Source organism: Cervus elaphus, chromosome 19, assembly GCF_910594005.1.
Source record: "Cervus elaphus chromosome 19, mCerEla1.1, whole genome shotgun sequence".
Taxonomy (NCBI): Eukaryota; Metazoa; Chordata; class Mammalia; order Artiodactyla; family Cervidae; genus Cervus; species Cervus elaphus.
The window spans coordinates 32802837-32822921 of NC_057833.1; positions in this window are offsets into that span (position 1 = coordinate 32802837).

Genomic DNA, 20085 nt, shown 5'->3' on the forward strand with positions numbered 1-20085 from the left:
TCACCAATAAAATACAGGATAAACCCAGTAACTCAATTAAAATTCTATGCCTGAGTGTGTATCTACATGCACATGTTTATGTAATTAAACATGGCTGTTCTCTCCACCACTCCAACACTGCGGTATGTATATAGTCCCAGGGCATATCTTATGTTTACTGGATATTGTTGCTTACTTAATGTTGTTGCTTAGAGATGATGGGGAAAGATCACATCCCTATAAACAACTGGAGAGTCTCTCTTGCCCCTGAAAAGCAGTAACACTAGTTCTGAGATATTGTATTGGAATACAATATCTCTAGGTCCCACACTTCTCATTTCAACTTGAAGGAGTCAAATCAAGATTAAGAACAGTCCTAGATGTTGGAGAAGGAATTTCTAATGACACTTCAAGACACAGACTAGTCAAAAACATTCTGAGGTAGGTCACAGGCTGAAGAGAGATAAGAAGCCAGATTTATGAGCCAGGTTATTTCATCACCCATTACCAACTTTACCTCTTTCCTTTGTGTTTTTTCGTGTGTTTGGTAAACCTATTTTCAAACATTGTTTTCTGGTGTATGTAAAAATTCAAGCTCCATGGAGGGAGGGGTGTTTGCTTAGAACAGTACCAGGAGTACACTAGGCAATTAACAAATATTTAATGAATAATAACTGTGTTCATCGTGTTATGGGGAAATTAGGGACTGTTTCTATAGTCATACTCTGATCCATATTTTATGGAAAGAACATTCCTGAAGCCAGAGAGTGGGGGCAGCATTACTGGTGAGAAAACTAAGGAGAAATTCAATCTAGGGGGAAGGAGTCATGGCTCTAAAAGAACACCATTCTTCCTTCTGTGGGGCTTATTCTTTAATTACCAGCCTAGAAGAAGTTGGTTTTGATTTAAGACAGCTTTGTGTTTGGAGGCAGGGTGAGAGCAGCAAGTGAGTGAGCCCACAGAGCTGCGTTATACAACTGTAATCAATAGTACAGGTCAGACAAAAAGTGAGGAGGAGCGCAAGGAAACAGTTTAACTATAGTCTATGTGGGACTCAGGAGGTCTTAGATCTGTTTCCAGTCCTAATATAGCTTCTAGTGGGAAGTAAAGAGGCATGATGTTAGGCCCTTCATACATGCCTTCTCATTTAATCCCACAGTAACTCTTTAAAGATAAATGACATGGCACTTTGCTAAAAGGAACACTGATACTGGCAAAGATTACTTTCTTTAGATGGTAGAGCTAGAGAATGATTGTGCCTGGATTCAAAACTGGATCTGTTCAATTCCAGGGTCCACTTTTGTTACTCCAGGATTCAATATCTTCATATCTTCAGTCTGGCTAACTCCCAAATCTTACACTCTGATCATTTTCACCTTTTACCGCACTGATATAAGAGTAAAATAATTTCCTCAACAAAGGAATGTGCTATCTCTAAATTATTATTTTTTGTTTGCATAAAGGATATGAATATGAATCTCTGCACCAAGGAAAATTTGTTCAGTCACCCACTCATGTCCAACTCTTTGCGACCCCATGGACTGCAGCACACCAGGCCTCTCTGTCCCTCACCATCTCCCAAAATCTGCTGAAGTTCATGTCCATTGCATCAGTGATGCCACCCAGCCATCTCATCCTCTGACACCCTCTTCTCCTTCTACCCTCAATCTTTCCCAGTATCAGGGACTTTTCCACTGAGTCAGCTGTTTCCATCAGATCACCAAAATATTGGAGTTTCACCTTCAGCACCAGTCCTTCCAAAGAGTATTCAGGGCTGATTTCCCTTAAGATTGACTGGTTTGATCTCCTTGCTGTCCAAGGGACTTTCAGGAGTCTTCTCCAGCACCACAATTCAAAGGTGTAATTCTTCTGCACTTTGCCTTCTTTGCAGTCCAGCTCTCACAACCATACATGACCACTGGGAAGACCACACCCTTGACTATACAGACGTTTGTTAGCAGAGTTATGTCTCTGCTTTTAAACACACTGTCTAGGTTTGTCATTGCTTTCCTGCCATGAAGCAAATGTCTTCTGATTTCATGGCTGCAGTCACCATCTGCAGTGATTTTAGAGCCCAAGAGGAAATCTATCACTACTTTCACCTTTCCCCCTCTATTTGCATGAAGTAATGGGGCCAGACACGACTGAAGTGACTTAGCAGCAGCAGCAGCAGCAGCAGCAGCAGTAGGGCCGAATGCCATGATCTTAGTTTTTGGGGTTTTTTTAATATTTAGTCTTAAGCTGGCTCTATCATTCTCCTCCTTCACCTTCATCAAGAGGCTCTTTAGTTCCTCTTCACTTTCTGCCATTAGAGTGGTATCATCTACATATCTGAGGTTGTTAGTGTTTCTCCCACCTATCTTGATTCCAGCTTCTAAATCATCCAGCCTGGCATTTCTTATGATCTGCTCAGCATGTAAATTAAACAAACAGGGTGACAGCAGACAGCTCTGTCCTAATCCTTTCTCAATCTTGAACCAGTCAGTTGTTCCATACAGGGTTCTAACTGCTACTTCTTGACCAATATACAGGTTTCTCAGGAGACAGGTAAGATGGCCTGGTATTTCCATCTCTTTAGGAGATTTCCACAATTTATTATCATCCACACAGTCAAAGGCTTTGGCGTAGTTGAAGAAACAGAGATAGATATTTTTCTGGAATTCCCTAGCTTTCTCTATGATCCAGCGAATGTTGGCAATTTGATCTATAGTTCCTCTTCTTTTTCTAAATCCAGCTTGGACATCTGGAAATTCTTGGTTTGCATAACACTGAAGCCTAGCATGCAAGATTTTAAGCATGACCTTCTTATCATGGGAAATGAGTGCAACTGTCGGATTGTTAGCACATTCATTAGTAATACCTTTCTTGGGAGTTGGGGTGAGAATTGACATTTTCCAGTCCTGTGACCACTGCTGGGTCTTCCAGATTTGCTGACAACACCTTGATGGTATCATCCTTTAGGGTTTTGAATAGTTCTACTGGAATTCTGTCACATCCACTAGCTTTATTAACAGCAGTGCTTCCTAAGTCCCACTTGACTTCACTCTCCAGAAAGTCTGGAATGAACCATTCATAGTAATCTGGCTCATTTAGTTCTTTTTTGATACAGTTCTACCATGTATTATTTCCATCTCTTCTTGATCCCTTCAGCATCTACTAGGTCGCTATCATTTCTGCCCATCTTTGGGCAAAATGTCCCCTTGATATCTCCAGTTTTCCTGAAGAGCTCTCTAGTCTTTCCCCTTCTGTTGTTTTCTTCTAGTTTTATAGACTGTTCACTGAAGAAGACTTTCTTGTCTCTCAGTGCTGTTCTTTGGAAATCTGTGTTTAGCTGAATATAACTTTCCCTTTCTCCCTTGCTTTTCACTTGTGATAAAAAATTAGAAAATAAAACCAAAAATTGTCCACAGAAATGAAGAGGTTGTTTTCAATGTCAAATTTAATTAGGAGTGATAACTTCGTTATAATTGTTCCTTTCTTATGTGGTTTCTAAAATTTTTTCACATAAATTTAGCCTTGGGAGGGGAAAAAAAACAGAGACATTTTCCCCATGTATCTTTAAATGCCTTTGCGTTTAAATAACCTGTGGAAAATATTCTGTGTTTATCAAAGATTCATTCTAGGCAGAGCACTATGCCTTGGAGCTAAGTGCTTCTTCATATGGCTATATTCTTGGAGTGCTGCTGATTAATACAAGATTCTACCATGTGAATCATTAAAATATGGAGGAGTTTGTATAAACTTCCTGTGGGTTCTCTTTTCACGGTTCATTTATTTTCACCCAATCTGTTTCTTCCCTATGCATGGCTCCTATGCCCTATCTTTTTTTTTTTTTTCTTTTTTTCCCTTATCCTCTATTTTCACATACTTTAATAACAGAGAAAGTATTTGGGGCACTGAATTTTAAAGATACTGAAAAATAAAGCAATTTGGTATGTAAAACGATGGAGTACCATGAGTAATTGTTGGCTTTGGAATAAAAATGAAGTTCCAAGAAAGCTGAGCTGAAAAAGCCTCATAATTAATACAAAGAATTTAATTTGGCTCTGGATTTGACTATTATCTCTAGTTGTCCAATACTCAAGAAAGTAAATTTGAGGGTGGATGGTTGGTGTACATATTTATTGAGGACCTACTATGTACCAGATTCTGTGCTAGGAAGTACTTTATGCATGCTAACTCATCATTCAATGGTTCTATAAAGTATTTACTTTTATCCTTATTTTATACTTGACAAAACTAAGCCTTGGAGAGGCTAAATAATCTGCCTCAAATTACACTACTAGAATTTGTTAGAGGTAAGATGTGAACCTTGGTGAACCAGGTTCTAACTTTTCCTTTTTATTATTTTAATTAATTGCATCTTTGAAAGTCATCATCAATAATTATATATTTAGCAAAGTATCTTCTGAAAATAGCACACTGGTCTCCCTATGTACAACAGAAAATATAACTAGAAGTCATTTTCTAGTATTATTTCACTCTCTCTCTTCTTTTGTTCTTTTTTCCATTGTACTAAATGGAATTTCCTTTTAAAATTTCCTTTTAAAATTTTCCATTTCCTTTTAAAAATGCATACAGAAGTGTGTGTTAAAATGAATATGTATAGCTTAAAGGGTCATAACACAATGAACAATCACATATCTAGATTTGGAAAAAGAATTTACCAGCATATCAGGAGTCCTTTGTGAGCTCCTCCTTAATCATAATATTCTCTTTCCCCTACAAATGTTATTTCTCTTCTGTGTTATTCATTCCTTTGTGTTTATCATTTTTGCACCTGTATATGTATTCCTAAGGGCTTCCCTGGTGCTCAGAGGTTAAAACGTCTACCTGCAATGCAGGAGACCCAGGTTCGATCCCTGGGTCGGGAAGATCCCCTGCAGAAGGAAATAGCAACCCACTCCAGTATTCTTGCCTGGAGAATCTCATGGAGGAAGGAGCCTGATAGGCTACAGTCCACGGGGTAACAAAGAGTCAGAAACGACTGAGCTACTTCACTTTCACTTTCATGTATTCCTAAACATATTTTATTATACTTTGAAAAAAAATTAATCCCAGGAATAAGTCCAGTTCATATGAAAAGTCAATAATGCCACAATTAGAACAAAGTTTCCAAGAGAAGATAAACAAACAGTTTCTAGGGCATAATCTGAATTCAGCCTCCGAAAATGTTAACAGAGACCACTAGGGAAATCAGTAGACAAGGTGATGGTTGAATGTGGAAAATATACAGTTTATCCCAGTTGGGTAGATGGCAGACTTGAAGTATATGCTGGGACAGGACAAATGAGAAAAGTTAGCTCTGTATTTTCTACTTCAAGATCACCATTGTCTACCTGCAGTTCTCAGGAACATATCTAAGAAAAACATTTCTGTGAAGCAACTCTGATAACCATATCTGACCCAGACAGCAGTTTGGAAGGGAAAGTAGAAATTTCACCAGTACATGGTCTGGACGAGATAGCACAGAATTCTCACTTGGACATTCTGTCCTAGGTTTAAAAGAAGGAAAAGGGGTAGTAGAGCAGACATTTCAGTTTCTGCCCACCACAGGTGAGATAAAGACTGGAATTTGAGTCCTGCCAAGTTATAAAGGCATGTAAGCCCCTTGGGTTTTCCACTAATACCCCAGAATCCATGTCTTATGAATATAAATTAGCTCAAGAATTAAAATATTTTTCCTAAAATTAAGGGCAATATCTAAATACACTTTTATGAAGAAAGCATAAAGCTGGATCTCTATGCATTCAAGTTAGCTCTTGAACAAACCCAACAATCTTCAGAGGAAGAGATCAAAATTCAGTGTATCTTATAACATATCAGCTATAAAATACAGTATACAATAAAAACATATCCAGACATGTGAATAAACAGAAAAAATATGACACATAGGGCAGAAAAATCACTCAATAAAAACAGACCCACAGAAAACCCAGAAATTATAATTAAAAGATAAGGGCTTTAAGATAACTGATTATTATGTTACAACATAAATGAAAAAAGTTACTATAGTGGGAAAAGAACTAGAAAATTTCAGGAGAGATTGGGGAAAATTCTAGAAGTGAAAATACAATATATAAAAAGAATGTTTGAAAAGATTAATGGTAGATTGGACACAACAGAAGAAAAGATCAGTGAACTTGAGCATGAGTCATTAGAAGTCATCCAAACAGAAGCACAAAGAGAAGGAAAAACAACAAGCCTCAGTGACATATGAGGCACATCAAGCCATCTAATATATATTTAACTAGAGTCTCAGAAAGTAAGGAGAGTAAAAAGAAGGCAGAAAAATACTTGAAGAACTATTGACCAAAAACAATTAAATATTTTATCAAAGACAGTCAACCACCAACCCAACAAGTCTGGCAAATTTCAAGCAAGAGACCTCATCCATTTGAAGATGTTTATGCCTTTTGCAAGGTATTTGCAGATGACACCACCCTTATGGCAGAAAGTGAAGAAGAACTAAAGAGATTTTTGATGAAAGTGAAAGAGGAGAGTGAAAAAGTTGGCTTAAAGCTCAACATTCAGAAAACAAAGATCATGGCATCTGGTCCCATCACTTCATGGCAAATAGACGGGGAAACAGTGGAAACAGTGGCAGACTTTATTTTTTGGGGACTCCAAAATCACTGAAGATGGTGACTGCAGCCATAAAATTAAAAGATGCTTACTCCTTGGAAGGAAAGTTATGACCAACCTAGACAGCATATTAAAAAGCAGAGACATTACTTTGCCAATAAAGGTCTGTCTGGTCAAGGCTATGATTTTTCCAGTGGTCATGTATGGAAGTGAGAGTTGGACTATAAAGAAAGCTGAGCACCAAAGAATTGATGTTTTTGAACTGCAGTGTTGGAGAAGACTCCTGAGAGTCCTTTGGACTGCAAGGAGACCCAACCAGTCAATCCTAAAGGAAATCAGTCCTGAATATTCATTGGAAGGACTGATGTTGAAGCTGAAACTCCAATACTTTGGCCACCTGATGCGAAGAGCTGACTCGTTGGAAAAGACCCTGATGCTGGGAAAGATTGAAGGTGGAAGAAGGGGATGACAGAAGATGAGATGGTTGTATGGCATCACCATCCAATGGACTCATTGAATGACTCATTCAATGACTCAATGGACATGAGCTTGAGTAAACTCTGGGAGTTGGTGATGGACAGGGAGGCCTAGTGTGTTGCAGTCCATGGGGTCGCAAGGAGTCGGACATGACTGAGTGACTAAACTGACTGACTGACTGATGCCTTTTGCAAACTTTTTTCTAAAAGATGTAAACCATTTTCTTATTCAATATCCTTATCATACAGAGGTATGATAAAAATAGTTCTAAAAGTTACTGTCAGGAAAAAATGAATATATATTGCTCTTGTCAGACTGATTACTTCCAACCCAAACTCTTTCATGTTTTTTGCTTTGTCAGGAAATGGAGGTGGATATAGTGGAAATTGTAGCAACTAAATTATTATTATATTAATATATATCCTCCTTCTAAAATCTCTTTTTCTGTTCCTAGTGCCTCCCCCAATAATTCAGAGCTTCCTAGGTAGTGCTAGTGGTAAAGAATCTGCCTGCCAATGCAAGTGACACAAGAGACACAGGTTTGATCCCTGGGTCAGGAAGATATCCTAAAAAAGGAAATGGCAATCCACTCCTGTATTCTTGGCTGGAAAATCCCATGGGCAGAAGAGCCTGGCAAGCTACAGTCCATGGGGCTGCAAAGAGTCAGACATGACTAAGCACAAAAATCACCCAATAATTCATGGGTGTTTTATGTCAGAGAGACTCAATATTAGGTGGATTTGGGGGTTCACTAGACCTGGCTAGAACAAAGAGTCAGACATGACTGAGCGACATAGCACAGACCTGGATAGGAATGTGCCCTAAACCTTCTTCACTGTGACTTGATTCCACTGTACTTAAATTTGCTAATCTGTAAAAGGAAGGTAGAAAGAATACTTCTCTTACCTCCCTTACACCATTGTTGGAGCATTAAATTATAAAATGAATGTAGAGCCCACACATCTTGGTACAGAGTGTGATCTTATTTAATGCTGGCTATGGTTATTTAATCATTTCAAATAATGCTTGGGGAGTAGTTGTTACATAAAATGTAAATTAACAACAATAATGTACACTCTAGTGCAAAGCAAGCCTTTATAGTAATATGAGGAATTATGAAATTAAAGACAGATTCTCAGTCTCTGTCTCTGGAATAAATACTGGCCCAACATACATGATGATCTGAAATAATCCACTAAATTTCTGGATAATAGGAACTGTGCATACAGTGAACACTGCATTTGTTCATGGAACAACTGATAGACATTAACATTAACAGGCTTCAGACATCTTTGGTTAAACCCTTCATTTTGTCATTAAGGAAATGTATAATTTGGTGTCTTTTTAAATGAACTGGATCTTTACACTTCATAATTTTTTTTTATTTCCTAGAGTACTATAGTACTTCCTGTAGACCCTTAGCTCCCAGTTTCCAACTTACAGGTTTTGAAAAATCACTAAATCTGGAAAAAGTATTTGTGGAATAGGAATAATAGAATCTTCCCTGCCTACCTCACAAGTTATGAGAATTAATGTGAAATATTTTAGGAAAAATATACATGCTAAGAGGAAACTATTACTCTCATTATTTTTCTCTGTAGCATTTCTTTTCATCAAACAAAATTCTAGTATCCATCTTCTTAGACAGTAAGAGAATTTATATTATACAAAATATAAACTATTTACTTGGTTTTATTTTTAAAGGAAGAAAAAGCTGGGAAAAAAGACTATCATGGAATATCTTTTACCTGTGCTTTTTATTTTTTTATGAGTTTTTATTTTTTATTTTTATTTTTTCAGTTTTATTTATTTATTTATTTTACTTTACAATATTGTATTGGTTTTGCCATACATTGACATGAAGCCACCATGGGTGTACGTGTGTTCCCCATCCTGAACCAAATGAGTGTTCTACCCAAAGCAATCTATAGATTCAATGCAATCCCTATCAAGCTACCAACGGTATTTTTCACAGAACTAGAACAAATAATTTCACAAGCAATCTTGAGAAAGAAGAATGGAATTGGAGGAATCAATCTGCCTGACCTCAGCTTCTACTACAAAGCCACAGTCATCAAGACAGTATGGTACTGGCACAAAGACAAAAATATAGATAATGAAACAAAATAGAGAGCCCAGAGATAAATCCACGCACCTATGAACACCTTATCTTTGACAAAGGAGGCAAGATTATACAATGGAGAAAAGACAATCTCTTTAACAAGTGGTGCTGGAAAACTGGTCAACCACTTGTAAAAGAATGAAACTAGGACACTTTCTAACACCACACACAAAAATAAACTCAAAATGGATTAAAGATCTAAATGTAAGACCAGAAACTATAAAACTCCTAGAAGAGAATATAGGAAAAACACTCTCCAACATAAACCACAGCAGGATCCTCTATGACCCACCTCTCAGAATATTGGAAATAAAAGCAAAACTAAACAAATGGGACCTAATTAAAATTAGAAGCTTCTGTACAACAAAGGAAACTATAAGCAAGGTGAAAAGACAGCCTTCAGAATGGGAGAAAATAATAGCAAATGAAGCAACGGACAAAGAATTAATCTCAAAAATATACAAGCAACTCCTGCAGCTCAATTCCAGAAAAATAAACGGCCTAATCAAAGAGTGGGCCAAAGAACTAAACAGACATTTCTCCAAAGAAGACATACAGATGACTAACAAACACATGAAAAGATGCTCCACATCACTCATTATCAGAGAAATGCAAATCAAAACCACAATGAGGTACCATTACATGCCAGTCAGGATGGCTGCTATCCAAAAGTCTACAAGCAATAAATGCTGGAGAGGGTGTGGAGAAAAGGGAGCCCTCTTACACTGTTGGTGGGAGTGCAAACTAGTACAGCCACTATGGAGAACAGTGTGGAGATTCCTTACCTGTGCTTTTTAAAAATATGAATTTGAAGCAACTAACTATTTGAAGCCTGCGTGTGAGGAAAAGTGCATATGATAGAAACAACATTTGACCTTTTACTAGAATGGGGATAAGTTTTCTGGTGCCCAGAAAAACTAGTAAATGATAATAGCTCTGTTATGAAAAGAAACCAAGCAGAAAACAATGATTCCATTGTGATAGAGCTTTTAATTCTCTTTCCACACATTAATGGATTACTTCTTGGTCCATACTCTTTATTTATTTCTACCACTCCAATAGCCTCTTCTACCCACAATGAACAACGCTGTGTGATATTAGAAGAGAAGAGATGGATTAGCTTACTCTCAGACATAAGCATTTTCTGGGCAAGTGTTTATCAACACAAACATAAACCATCTTTACTAAGTATCAGTTGCTATAAGTTATTTATTATATTTTAGAGATGTCCTTTATAATTCATATCACTTCAGAACAAAAGACATTAAAAAAAAACAAAACAAGAAATTATGCTGAGAGCTTCTACCTATGTGCCAATGGACTCCAAAACTGGTGATTCTAAACTGGATCACACTTCTGACTGCCAGACACCTGATGCTGCTTTAAATTCAAAATACACAATATTAAATTCATCATCTCTTCCTCCCACCCAAGCCTGTTCTCATCTCTATGTTTCTCATCTTTACTTAACGATAAAACTGTTATTATTCTATTGATCTCTTGATGTAACTGTTATCTTTCATCCACTTTATTGAAGTATAATTGATAAATAAGAATTGTATATATTTAAAGTAAACAAGTATACATTTTAATGTTTTGATATATGTATGCATTGTGAAATGATCACCACAACCAAGCTAAGTAACATACACATCGCCACTTGTAGTTACCATTTCCTCCGTTCCTTCCTTTGTACCATTCTTCCTTTTTCTTTTTCTTTCTGTGTGTGTCTATAATTAAAAAAATTCAGATGCAGCAAATTTTCAACATACAACACAGAATTATTAACTATAGTCACCTTTCCACATATTATATCTCCAAATTTTTTTCTTTTCTTGAATAACTGAAACTAGGTATCCTTTGACCAATGGCTTCCCCCGATGGCTCAAGCAGTAAAGAATCTGCCTGCAGTGTAGGAGACACAGAGACATGGGTTTGATTCCTGAGTCAGAACGATCCCCTGGAGGAGGAAATGGCAACCCACTCCAGTATTCTTGCCTGGGAAATCCCATGAATGGAGAAGCCTGGTGGGCTATAGTCCATGGAGTCACAAAGAGTTGGACACAAATGAGCACATGATGGATGAATGGATAGGTACCCTTTGACCAATGCCTCCCTATTTTTCCCTTTGACTGTTCCACTGGCAACTACCATTCTACTTTCCTCTTCTGTGAATCTGACTATTTTAGAGCCCACATATAAGTGAAAACATGCAGTACTTGTCCTTCTGTGTCTAGTTGATTTCACTTAACACAAGTTCCTCCAAGTTCACTCATGTCATTGCAAATGGCAGATTTCCTTCTTTTTTAAGGCTGAATAATATTCTATTGTGTGTGTGTGTGTGTGTGTGTATTTCTTTATTCATTCATCTGTCAACAAACATTTAAATTGTTTCCTTACCTTAGCTATTGTGAATAATGCAATCACCTCTTTTTTTTTTATGCAATCACCTCCTAATGGGCTTTTCTTTTTCCTCATTATAATACATTATCCATACTGATAATACATTATCCAAGGCTGATTTTTCTAAAACACTAATCTGATTATATATAACTGCACTATTTTGAACCCTTCCACAATGCCTGTAACAAGAAATCTGATCTCCTTAGAGATCTCCTTATATGCGAAACCCAATGCCTGGTCTTCTTCCTCTTAACTTTCCTAGCTTCAACATCCTGCACATACTTTGTGTTTCAGCCAGAGTAAACTGTTAAAGTTCCTCAAACACTTTAACTGTTTGTACTGTTCCAAACTCTCCTGTTTTTGCACATAGTTTTCCCACTGCCCAGAATGCCTTTTCCATTTCCCATACCCACTCACCACAACATCATCTTACTAAACTTTTACTCATCCTCCAAGCCCAACCCAAACTTCTATCCATTATGAAGCTTTCCCTGATGTGCCAGAAAAGAAAATTTCCTTCTCTGAGCTACCTTGATACCATTGACAGAATATCCTTGTATTATTGCTCTCAACAGATTGTATCATAATATCTTTTCACATCACTGTTTCCTTATTCTAGACGTGAAACTCCTTATGACTAGAAAAGTATATTATTTGCATTGATTTCTCAGTGCTTAGCCAATTCATTGCATAGATTGAGTTCACAGTATCTGTTGAATACATAGTAAATAAAAATTTTAAAATACCACTTACATAAGAATAGCACTTTCATATATATTTTAATCCTCACCAGAACCCTGGAATGTCAGTACCACATTGTCACTGTTGCGGAACAGTTAGAAAGAGCAGTGGTACTAACAAACCAATGTAAAAAAAAGTCCTTTTGTTCCAGGTCTAAAGGTCCAGTGGATGGGTACTATGATCATGGCTGACATTACTCACTGAGTAATTCAATATGCTAAAGTACTTGATGTTTATTCCCCTTTAAGTTTGATTATTATAAGTCTGTGCTTATCCTGCAAAAAGATATTTTTCTTTTCCCAACTGTTAAGAGACTCCCAACAGCCTGAGGTAAGGTTCTCTCTTCTTCCCAGAACATAGATCACACTATACAGACATTTCTTCTTCACTTTTCTGTTTCCCCTACTGCCTGTGACCTCCTGAGGAAAAGAACTGTGCTCATCTTTGCATCCCCAGCACTAATCACAGTGCCATATTCAGTGGGCTTTAATGAAATGTTTTGAGAAAGAAAAAGAAGTAACAGAAGGAAGTGGAAGGAGAGAGAAAAAAGGGAAAGGGAAGAGAAAGCAGTCATTTCTGTTTGTTAAAGTAAGAAATGTAAACATTATTTCATTTTTCAGATAAGGAAGCAAAAGAAAAAAGAAGTGTCCAAGACTACCCATGAACTGATGCACTGGTCAAGCTGAGACAAGAACCCGTTATCCCACGTCAGAGTCCAGGGAGCACGTAACCTGGCAAAAAGGAACAGGCACCCACAAGTTGATATTTCCTTTCCCTTTTCCACTGAGACTTTCTGTCATTTGATAAAGACAGTTGTGTGCAGCAATTTTTTCTAATTACTCATGAATAAAACCAGAGTTCTGCTGAGTATACTCAGAGGACTTCAAAAGAAATGCCTTATTCATAGTATCGCTTTAAAAATTAGTTACAGCTTTTCTTGTTCTTTTTCCATTCCAAAATTCCATCCTTGACTGGTAATGTAGGAAAGCTGTAAAATTAATAAGCTGAAAATCATAAGAGGTCAGTGGAACATTATTTCCACTAAAGCAATTTATAGGAAATGAAATGCAGGTTACCTTCTTTCTTTGGCTATTACTCTTTTTTAAGAGTTAAGAAATTTCATTTTTAAATTATTGAAGAACATTGAAATTGTGTTTCAGCAATACTTAGAGACTAATTTGCTTCCCAGCATATCTGCCTACAACATACACATCTCATTTTACACTCTAGGAAAATGTCCCTTCTCTGGATTCCCCATAGCCTCCTCCAACAAATACATTTACTACATTGTGTGTGCATCCAGGCTCAGTCGTGTGCGACTCTCTGTGACCCCATGGACAGTAGCCCTCCAGGCTCCTCTGTCTGTGGGATTTTCCAGGCAAGAATACTGGGTGGGTTGTCATTTCCTCCTCCAGGGAATCTTCCTGGTCCAGGGATCAAACCTGCATCCCCTGTATTGGCAGGTGGATTCTTTACTACTGAGCTACCTAAACTCATCTTTTAACCCATAGATTATTTTCCACTGGTTCTTGAACCCTTTGAGAATAGTGAAATTTAGGCACTATAAACTATTTGCTTGAATCAATGAGGGTTGTATGTAAATATTTAATTTTTAAATTTTGTGATAAAAGTGTATTCTCATTGTACCATGTCTTCTCCCTGACCCTATTTTCCTCCTGGACTGTACCTCTCTTACATCACAAACTATGAATGCATTAGAGGCATCAGTTCAAGAGTGAGTTGGCAATAACTTGTATTAGAGGCAGATGATTTCAATCATTTAGGTCTACTTTGAAACATACAACACCTAGTATGTAAGGTTTGGTCAAGTAAGAACATATCCTAGTGCTCCTATTCTAGTTAATTTTGATAAAGGAAAAAAAATTCACAATAGCTTTATTTATAATGAGGTCAAAATTAAGAAACTAAACTGTGGGGAATTCCCTGGCAGTCCAGTGGTCAAGATTTCACCTTTCAGTGTAGGGAGTGGGGGTTCGATCCCTGGTCAAGGAGTTAAGTGGTAAAAAAAAAAAAAAAAAAACCACACCAAAATATAAAACAGAAGCAATATTGTAACAAGTTCAATGAAGACTTTAAAAATAATCTTAAAAAAAACAAACAAAACAAAACTCTACCAATATAATTGTTCCTAAAAAAGAAATTAAAACATAACATGATGATAATAGATAACTATTATATTCACCAGCCCAGGAACTACTTGATTTCCCTTTGGAGAACTGCTTCCCAACTCAGATATTATGTAATTTTCTCAGGTTGGCCCTACTACTGCAATTCAAGGGACTTTATGGAACTATATGAACCAAGCCTAGGAATCAAGCAATAGCCATAATGATTAGTCCAGTAAGGAGCTTGGAATCTAATAATGCAAACAGTTATAAGAAGTGTGTTAGAACAGATGTGAAAGAAAAGTTATCTTCTTGTAGAGGTTGCTAAGAGGATGGCATATGCATATGAAAAAGTTGGCCACTACTGAAAGGAGAAACTTGCCTTAAAATGGAGCCAACAGTGAGCAAGATAGAGAGTAGTAATGACATTGCTTGAACCCTTGAGTATAATCATTCATGACTTTTCAGTAATGGAAGCCAATGAACTTTCCTTTTTGTTTAACTATGTATGATTCTACAACTACAATCTGAAGAGTAATAGCTAACAAAGATATGGTTTTGTCATAATTTAAGAAATATATTGAATAGTATTAAATCCCATAAGCTCAAATGTTCTGACCTATCCATAATCCATAATCTATAAAGCAACACCCATAGCAATGTAGAAGCAATGTTTCTAGCTTATTATTCCATGGAAAGAATTTAAGCGTTTACCATGTTACCATGGTAAGATTTACCATGTTTTCTCTCTGGTTCTGTATGATTTAGAAACATTTATGTTGCCCTTGTCATTGAGTAAATGCTTACAACTAGGAAGAATGGACCATTCTGTTATTTTAAGATAGGTTTCCCGTATATTTCATAAACAAATTTCTTAGAGTTAAAGCAGTGTTTACACTGCTTGACAACCATAGTAAACTATGACAATAACCTGTGGTTGATTAGTATATGATGAAATAAAGGAGTGGGGTTACCATCGCCCAATGCTATAGCTTTCTGATTATTAGGATCACCTATGGCACTTGTAACTTATATCTAGCTGGCCATGTCACGTCTCTAGAATTCAGCCTTTTTGTACTTAGTCATTCATGTTGTTGAGCTAACTGGGATTAAAAAAGAAACAATTTGAGAGAAAGAGAAAATAAAATAAGAAGAAAATTTATTTCAGTTTAAAATTTTTCCAAGTTTACATATAGCTTTGTTTAATGGTAGAAGCAATCTCAGTCAGAAACATTTTTTTTTTCTTCATCCATTAATTTAGGTAATATTCATTTAGCATAGCCATGAAATGAACATACTCCTGTGTTTGTAGGGGAAAGGAAATGATAAAGAACATGTTTTTACAATACAAAGAGGAGTTGCTCTATGCAAACCTTAATATTAAAAACTACCACATATTATCAATAGATACTATATGCTAAATTATTTTTATATATTATCATATCTAATTCTAATTACAATCCTATAATTTATTAATTGCTGTACCCCATTAAAATGAATTTTTAATTTAAAATGTCAATAGAAAGTTTTTTAAAAGACAGCAATTGTTACGTAGAATACATGTCTCACAAACAAAGAAAAATACGAAGTGATGAAAACCATGAAGGAAAAGTAAAAGACTTGGAGAGCAGATCTTGGAGACTTAAGGCTGTAAAAAATCAGTTTTACCACAGGAAAAGGGAGCAGTTAATTCTACTCATTTTAATTAGAAAGTATACAGAAAGGCATAGGAACACCTATGAGTTTAAAATTAATTATCTTGGGAAAAGCTGGCCTTCAAGTATTAACAGAAGTTTTTAAGGTAAACCAATATTAAAAAAAAAAAGATCACAGCATCTGGTCCCATCACTTCATGGCAAATAGATGAGGAAAAAGTAGGAAGAGTGAGAGGTGTTATTTTAGGGGCCTCCAAAATCACGGTGACTGCAGCCATGAAATTAAAAAATGCTTGCTCCTTGGATGAAAAGCTATGACAAGCCTAGACAGTGCATTAAAAGCAGAGACATCACTTTGCCAACATAGGTCCATTTAGTCAAAGCAGTGGCTTTTCCAGTAGTTAAATAAGGCTGTGAGAGTTGGACCATAAAGAAGGCTGAGTGCTAAAGAAAACTGATGCTTTCAAGCTGTGGTGCTGGTGAAGACTCTTGAGAGTTTCCTGGGAGGCAAGAAGATCAACCCAGTCAATCCTAAAGGAAACCAACCGTGAATATTCATTGGAGGACTGGTGCTGAAGCTGAAACTCCAATACTTTGGCCACCTGAGGCAAAGAGCCTACTAATTGGAAAAGACCCTGATGCTGGGAAAGATTGAGGGTGAGAGGAAAAGGGGACGACAGAGGATGAGATGGTTGGATGGCATCACTGACTCAATGGACATGAATCTGAGCAAATTCAGGGAGAGAGTGAAGGACAAGGAAGGCTGTCAGGCCACAGTTCATGGGGTCACAAAGAGTTGGACATGACTTGGCTACCAAACAACAGCAATATTTCAAACTGAAAAACTAGAATGTACAGATGAAACAGGAAAATTTTCTGTTTGAGGAGTGGTGAGCAGCCCAGTGTGACTATAACACAGGACATGGAGAATGACAAAATGTGAAGTTGCCAAGCCAGTTCATTAGGGTTTCTTGTGATAAGGAATATGAACTGTAGCGTACAGGCAAGTAGTTCTCAAGCTTCAGTACACATAAAAACATCCTAGGAGTGCTTGAAATCCAGTCCCATGTGAACCAGGAATCTGCATTATAATACTCAAGTGATGCTGATGCTTAGAAACAACGTGGCAAATGGTGAAATCATCAAAGACGTGTAATTGGTATGATGACATTATGAGACATTATCAGTTGGTTTTAGATGACTAACTCTGGCATCACTGGATTTGGTTAGAATTATAGACTGGGAACTGGGAGACTGGGCTAGGATATTCAGAGGCCGTTAGCAAAGTGTAGTTGAAAGATAATGAAAGCCTGAGTTAGGGAACCAGCAGCGGAGACAGATACTGGAAGCAATTTTAAAGATACTGGAAGTTGAATGAAAAAGACTGTTGACTAATTAAAAGTTGGTAAAAAGCAGGAAGGAAAGAAAAAAAATGAGAAAAACAAAAACAAAGATCCCATTTTCAAAAGACAAGACTGGGTGTTTTGAGGCCCTGTTAGTAACTACTCAAACAGGAGTTAAAACCATTCATCAAAATGTTAATATAACAACTTGCTTCTGTGAATAAATTTCTGAGTTAAGCAATTAGTTTGACCCAAGAACAGCTGCCTTCAACCCACTTCTACTCCTGAAAGTCTTCCAAACTCTAAAATTCATGCCTCCCCAAAGTCTGTTAATTTATCCCCATACCTTGTAAATGTCTGCTTTGTTAAGGAGATTGTCTTGCTAGCATCATTCTTTTTTACTCAGAGACAACATGACTGTCTAACAGAGGAATGGTTGAATCAATGGTAGGTGGTAGTATAATACAAACTATGACATTTTACCTAGTTCTTAAAAAGAACAAGTTAAATCTCTGTCTAGTAAATCTCTATCCAATAAATTTATCTGCTTCTTTTAATTATTATGTGTTAGTTTCTTCCTTTTACAGGAAGAAGGCAATGTACAAAGAAAAGGAAACTGACATTTATCAAGTGACAGCTATATGCTAAGCATTTTGCATGATACTTTCACTTCAATCTTCAATTATTTGTTTTTGAACTCAGTGAAGTATTTTCATTATTATTTTGCATGTGAGGAAATGAAGAAACACAAAATCATAAAACAAATTTAGATCCTTGGTGACTTTCCTGGTGGCTCAGAAAGTAAAGAATTCGCCTGCAGTACAGTGGCTTGCAAGAGACTGCAGATGCAAGAGACCCAGGTTCATTGCCTGGTTTGGGAAGATTCTCTGGGGAAGGCAATGGCTAACCACTCTAGTATTCTTGCCTGGAGAATCCCATGGACAGAGGAGCCTGGAGGGGTATAGTACATGGGGTCACAAGCAGTCAGACATGACTGAGTGACCAACGCTAATCTGGATCCTGATCCAGGTTTTGACCCCAGGACTTATAATTCTAAGTCTAGTGATTCTCCTGGATTTGAGCTTGATAAAAACAAATTGAGATAGTAATCTATGAGGAAAAAGACTTCAGGAAACAGATAATCAACTCGTCTTATATATGTTAAAGATGGAGATTGCTAAAGGACACTGAGAGGAAATGAGTAATAAACGTTTAAACAGTTGGAAATAAAGATGAAATTCAGGAGAGAAGTTGGGTCAAGAATAATATACTTGAGAGAAACTTTTACGCTGATGCAATGTTAAACGCTAGTCAAAGTGACAGAGGAGAAATAAACAACAAAAGAAAATGGACAGAAATTCATTCTTTAAGGAGAGAATCAGAGAAAATACAGTCACATACGAAGTTAGAGGAGGAAAGCTGTAATAAAGAAGGATGTGATCGACAATGTTATTGGGTTGGCCAAAAATTTCATTCAGGTTTTTCTGTATTATCTTATGGAAAAATCCAAAAGAACTTTTTGACCACCTTGATATATGTTGCAGAAAAGTAAAAGAGGATGAGAAATTTAATGATGCTATTGGAGTAAACAACTACTACATCTTTCTTGATTTCTATGAGTAATTTCAATCAAGTGACAGGAACATAGACCTGATTTCTATGAGTTAAAGAGCAAAATGATAAGAAAGGAGAGACAGAAAGTGGCTGAAGGGGAAAATACAATGCAGGGAGAATTTAGTTGCTGTTTTCAGAATGGTAAAAATTGGACCATATTTGTAATCAAGAGTGAGGAAACCAGTGAAGATGCTTTAGAATAGATAGGAGCAGAGGTGGAGGGATTGAGCCTTTGTGTGTGAACTGCTCTCATGAAGGAAAAATGGAAAGATGGTTGAAGTAATGGATAGGTATCCCAGTGAAGGGGAAGAAAGTAAGGGATCATCTTCCTACTAATAAAGAAAATCTATGTCTCAAGTTTCTTTAATTTTATTTAATCAGAACAGTTTATCTTAAGGGGATATATATTAAATTTCAAAATTAGATGTATTTGTGTCAACAAATAAAGGTGGGAAATTGAGGAAAATTAGATAGCATGGAAATGGTAGGGAAAGGATTAGGGGAAGGGGCATTCAATTCCAAGGGAAAAATGGGGAGATAAACTTTGTGTATGGAAGTCAAAAACTTGTGCATACAAAGATAACAATTACTCTGACATTCATTATGATTTTGGACCAATTCTTTTATTTCTCTATCCTTGAGAGTTTACAGCCTAATTATTAGCTTTCCCAACTATGTAACTGTGGGGCATGACAAGTATTGTACAGCTCGACATTGTACAGTACCTTGTACAGTAAGCATTGTACTAATACTACAATTAGTATTCTGGTAGAATACTAATATTTGCCTATCCGTCAAGAGTAAGGCACAGAAATTAATTGTTCAGAGTCTGTGGATGCATACAGTGAGTCTGAAAGGAGCAAGGAGGTAGAAATTTACAGAGAAACCTTTATCTGAATATATTAATGGTTTTAAAAATATGTACTGTTTCCACTAAATCCATTTGTTCTTACTCACTCCTCCATTTCATTTCAGGTACTTTTATTCAATTGTTTCTACGCTTTCCAATGAAAAGAGTTTGTTAAAATTTGCTTGCAATT